The 5,781-nt window shown below is 42.1% G+C and overlaps 1 pseudogene; it reads right to left on the bottom strand.

The window, feature by feature from the left end:
- Positions 1-4,325: 4,325 nt before the first annotated feature.
- LOC129411393 (5S ribosomal RNA) lies at positions 4,326-4,442 on the bottom strand (annotated as a pseudogene).
- Between the last annotated feature and the right edge of the window lie 1,339 nt (positions 4,443-5,781).

The raw sequence follows: 5,781 nt of genomic DNA on the forward strand, positions 1-5,781 counted from the left end.
ACTAGACCAAAAAGGTGAAGCTGTAAAAGCTGAAGTCTGTGGAGCAGTTTTTGCAGCCCGACTTCGCAAAGTATTTTTGAGAGAAACAATCAAGAATGCAGGTGGAGCGGTGGTTTTCATCTAGTGGACAGCCAGACGGTACTGGGAGCTATTCAGAGAGACAGCTATGGGTACCAAACATTCTTTGCTAACCGGGTTGGAGAAATTCAGAAGACTGCACCAGTAAAAGATTGGTGGTGGGTTCTGGGCGACCTAAACATTGCTGACATCATCACCAGAGGGGTAGTTCAGCAAGAGACTTAAAGGAAGGTTCCACTTGGCAAAATGGGCCCTGACTTCCTGAAGTTACCAATTGAAGAATGGCCAATAAAGTCTCCCAAAGAAGTTGCAGCTCAGGCAAAGGAGAAGGTGGACCAGCTCCAAAGGAAATCTTTCACTGCTGTTACCACCAGAAGCCAGACAAAGCAGAACACACAGCAAATCGTAGGTCTGGAAAGAAAAAATCTCAAGTTTGATCAGAGAAAGAGGGCACCAACCGGCTGGGTCAAGAATCTTGTCACTCTGGAGAAATTCAGTAATTTGCAAAGGCTGATTAATACTGTGGCTTGGACTTGGAGGGCTGCTCAAATCTGGGCTCAAGAAAATAGAAACATAGAAGCAAAGCTGAAGAACACTCACCAGTACTCACTGTTGCTGAGCGCCAAGAAGCCCTCAGAGATCTCTTTCTAGCAGCACAAGAAGGACAAACTTTTTTTCTGATATATCACTTAAAAGGCTGGCTGTGTGTACAAAGATGACAATGGCTTATTAATGTGTGGAGGAAGATTTCAGTCTTTTATGGAGGAACATACGGCTGTACCTATCCTACCATTCAAACACTGGCTTTCCACCTTGCTGGCCAGAGAAGCTCACAAAGCAAATCATGAGGGAATTGCAGGAACTCTCCTCAGAATGAGAAAAAAAGCTTGGATTATCAAGGGAAGGAGACTTGCAAAACAAGTTGTTGACAGCTGTGTAATCTGCAGGAAGAACAAGGCAAAGACTTGTCGGCAAATCATGGGTGATCTTCCTCCAGAAAGGATAACTCCAGCCCTGCCTTTCGAATACACCACTGTAGATCTATTTGGACCATTCATGGTAAAAGACGAGGTGAAGAAAAGAACCAAACTTAAAGTATGGGGCATTGTATTCTGCTGCATGGCATCAAGAGCCATTCAAACAGACATTGTCAGTGACCAGTCCTCTGAAGGTTTCCTTCTGGCCTTCCAAAGGTTCACAGCACTCAGAGGTCACCCCAAGAAACTTTGGTCAGATTCAGGAACGAACTTTATAGGAGCCAAACCAGCACTGAAAGAGCTGTATGAGTACCTTGACAGAGTGGACAAGCAAGAACTTGAGAATGAAGCAGCAAAACATGGGTCAGAGTGGTCATGGAAAATCCACCCGGCAAACTCTCCGCACCGAAACGGCGCCACTGAAGCAGCAGTTCGGCTGGTCAAAAGAGCCCTGCATAATCTGGCTGGAGACAGTATCTTCACCTGGAGTGAAATTCCAAACATTTCTGTTCATGGCTACCAACCTCGTGTGAACGAAAGGCCCATAGATGCTCGAGTGCAAAGCAGAGAAGAGTGTATAAACTACATCAGTCCCAACAGTCTCCTCCTCGGACGGGCAAGCCCAAAGGGAAACTTGGCCAGTTTTGACTTTGAAGGTTACTCCTTTAAAAGGCTCCAAAGCATCCAGTCAGAAGTTAAAAAATTCTGGAAAAAATGGTGCCAGCTGGCGGGTCCCAACTTATTCGTAAGGAGCAAATGGCATACGAAGGAAAGGAATGTAGCGGTTGGTGACATTGTGTGGGTGGCTGACCAGAACGCCCTGAGGGGTCAATATACGCTGGGCAAAGTGGTTCAAATCAACAAAGACGGCAAAGGAATTGTCAGAGATGCCGGCATAAAAGTCTTCCCAAGCTATCCAGTCCCAATGAAACATACAAAGCAGCAGGCTAAAACAAAAATCCCTGCCACCATCCTTCAGAGAGATGTAAGACGCCTAATTGTCCTAATACCAGCTGAAGAATACTCTGTACAAGACACCCAAGGACTGAGATGTGTGACCTCCTTGGGTTCCCACCAGGAGCTCAAGTGGGAGGTGTCAAGTCAAAAAGCCCAGCCCCTGCACCAAGTCTTCACCTCCACTCCTGAGCCCTGTCTCCTCTCACCTCTGCTCCCTCCTCTTCCTCTTCACCGCTCCTCCCCTCTCCTCCCCTCCCTTTTTATTAGGTGATTAGGTTATTTTGAGTCTGGCCAGTAGATGGCAGCAAGACCAAAAACCAGGTAACCAGGGGTGTCTCTATAATCATTTAATGAGGCCCAGGTGTGCTCAAAAAAATCAGACCAAACCAAGGAATGTGAGGGGAAACACAGAGACACTACTGGTGAGTAAATTTAACTTTAAAATTAGTTTAAAATTTAAAAGAAACTGTAAATAAATTAAATTTAAGTTTAAAAATGCTAAGAGTTAAGTTAAATAACTAAATTGCTTATTTAGTAATCTGATTTAAAGAAAATGATGTAAATCCTAAGTTTAGCTCTAGTTAAATATATAAATATGTTTAGCAATTAAAAAACAATGTATTTATGTATCTTCAAATATTACATTTCAATGCACCCAGTTAAAACCGTATATAAAAAGTTAATTATAAGATTGAAAAATTATTGGTAAAATGATGGGTTAAAATGATAGCTATTTGGGTTCATGTGTGAAATGTATAGTGGATATTATAAAATACAGTAAATATTATAATAATATAGATAATATCATAATTGAAGTGTATTAATTAAAAGTAAAATGGATTATGACTGACACTGTGAAATGTAAATTTAATTTTATTACACGTTTGTCTTTTTGAAGGTTTTCGACCTGCTACTGCTACTGCTACTGCTACTGCTACTGCTACTGCTACTGCTACTGCTACTGCTACTGCTACTGCTACAACAACTACAAATACCACTACTACTACTACTACAACTAAAATAATCAAATTATTTCAATAAAAACTTCAAGCCGAGTTGAGACTTGTGTCTGTTTCCCTGGTTTTTTCAAGTTGAACCTGCATTCCTGAAATAAAGACTTGACACTGGCTAAAAAATTACTACATAATACTATTGAATCCTACGCATATCACCAATAAAGAAAATAAAATTGAAGAATGAAATAACTAAAAGGGTGAGTAAATGGGAAGCTGCTTCATGACATCACAATGTGGAAGAGAGCATTTTGAAGTCTGGAGACGTAGACAGACTAACAATGCAGGGTTACTCAAACATGTGACTGAAACAAAGCACAACTCCAGGTATATTCATACTGTATTTTCAAGGAGATAACAACATTTTTGCATGGCTCAAACCTCACAAGAGTCACTTTTGTGCAGAGTCCTGCACAGGTCTATTTTTGGAGACCCGCACCCACCTGCACCCATGCAGTAAAGCACCACACCCGCCTGTTAACGCATGATTATATCAAAGTTAAATCTGCACCCGCCAGGACCCGTTAACATTCCACCCGTTAACCGTCCAATGCCCATGATAAATCACACACAGATTAAAAGCATTCCAACTGAAGCACTTTATTTTTTTTCAATGCACCTCTCAACAAGCAACAACACTAAATGAGGACTGAATAGGCAGTTTGAAAAGGTGATAGTATGGAGTAAGAAAGCTTTCAGAAATATTTGTGTGCATAGGATAGAAATCTGTGAATATTTTCTGTAGTTGAGCATAAAATAAATATTCGCTAACTCGGACATAAAATGTTTTGCATGTATTTTATCCATCAGAATACGAATTGAAAAATTAAGACGCCAAGAATTATAATCATGAAATGAAATGTTTATGCTTTCTTCTGTACGAATACGATTTCACAGACACGACTCTAGTGTCAAAAATATGTCATCACTTCACAGACATTATTCATTGAGCAGAAGACTGAACCAGGACTAAATCAGGACTAATTCAGGACTAAACCAGGATTAACCCAACACTAACCCAACACTAACCTAAATAAGTAAGTAAACCTTTATTTAAATAGCTCTTTTCACAGACATATGTCACAAAGACACTTTACAGAGCATTATCCAGCATTATTCATTCACTCCAGACCCACTGATGGTAAGCTACTGTTGTAGCCACAGCTGCCCTGGGTCAGACTGACAGAAGTGCGAACGCCATGCCAATCGACCATCACTCACACACACACCACTTTCATACTAGGCAATGTGGGTGAAGTGTCTTGCCTAAGGACATAACGACAGTTTTTGTGAGTGGCGCCCCCCGTGACACCTGATTTTCCCAGTGTCTCCCATCCAAGTACTAACCAGGCCCGGGCCTGCTGAGCTTCTGAGATCTGACGGGATCAGGCTTTGACAAACTGGTATGGCCACGGACAACTAGGACTACAACAGGACTAAACCAGGACTAAACCAGGACTGACTGTTGGGATGGGCTTGGAGGTGTGCCCACATAGACTGTTGGGTGACTGCGGGTGAAAGGACCAGCACAGAGCCCGATCACATTTTGCAGACACTCCTGCTCCACAGCTCAGTTCTCCCTCTCTTTCAAGTCCAAGAATAGTCCTGGTTTAGACCTGGTTTAGTCCTGGTTTTGTCCTGACCTGCCTGTATGTAATCACTACCCGCCCGCATACCCACCCATAAAATTCCAGAATGTTAAAACTCTGCTAATACAGCAACCTTAAACCGCAAACTATGTAACAACTTAAATTCATTTACACTTCTCTTCTATGTCTCTATCTTTACACGCTGATTACCACAAGCCAGGCGTTCTAACCTTTGCCTCTCCCCGGTCAGAAGCGTGCCCTGGGCTGGCCTCCTACACGAGCGCGAGTGGAGCTGTCAGAGGAATTAGCCACCCGCGAATGATGAGTTTAGCAGAGGGGTGACGGGGCGCTGGTTATGTAACGGCGCCCGCTAATACCGTGACAGCCCTGTGATAATCCTGTGTAGATCTGACCACGCAGGACCCGAGGAACCAAGCTGGGACCACGGGAGGCTGTCACGGCTCGTGGTTCTGAACATACACTACCAATCAGAAGTTTGGCCACACGTGTTCGTTTAGGTTTCGTCTTTATTTCCATGATCGTTGATACTTTGCAGCGTACTTTGGAGCCGTCAACATTCCCTAACTGTAGGCTCGGCTTTGTCTGAAGGTTTATTAGACTTTAAAGGGCCTGTATTATACTCTGTTTTCTGGTTTAGGTTATAATGTTGTTTCCTCTTCGCAAACATACCTGGAGTTGTGGAGCTGTGTTCCTTCGTTTGTACCCATTTTTACACACAAACGGCAAATACGTCCTCTTTCTAAAAACTCAGGCTAGAGTGGAGATTCTGGATCTAGTGGACCAAACAGAAAGGCAAAAACAAGGTATAAAAATAAGTTTAAATTTAATAAAGTCAAAAAAGATATAATTCAACAAAGGCTCAAATTAAGGTAAATCATGAACAAAAAACTGTCAGGGACAACTGGGGTAATTTAAATGAAACTGAACCGAACAGAACTAACCCAACCAGGCAAAGGAACTGAACACAAGAGGGAAGAATAACACTAAATAATTAACTAAAACTACTAACTTAATCAAAGAAACAAGAAGGCAAATAATTATAATACAGAAAACTTGAAAGTTGTGATTTGGACCCGAGTCAGACTTGAGTTTTCATCGTTACGATTTGAGACTTGACTTGATAAAATAGACTAAGACTTGGGACTC

Source organism: Boleophthalmus pectinirostris, unplaced genomic scaffold (genome assembly GCF_026225935.1).
Source record: "Boleophthalmus pectinirostris isolate CB_2022bp ecotype Guang Dong unplaced genomic scaffold, ASM2622593v1 HiC_scaffold_4, whole genome shotgun sequence".
Lineage (NCBI taxonomy): Eukaryota > Metazoa > Chordata > Actinopteri > Gobiiformes > Gobiidae > Boleophthalmus > Boleophthalmus pectinirostris.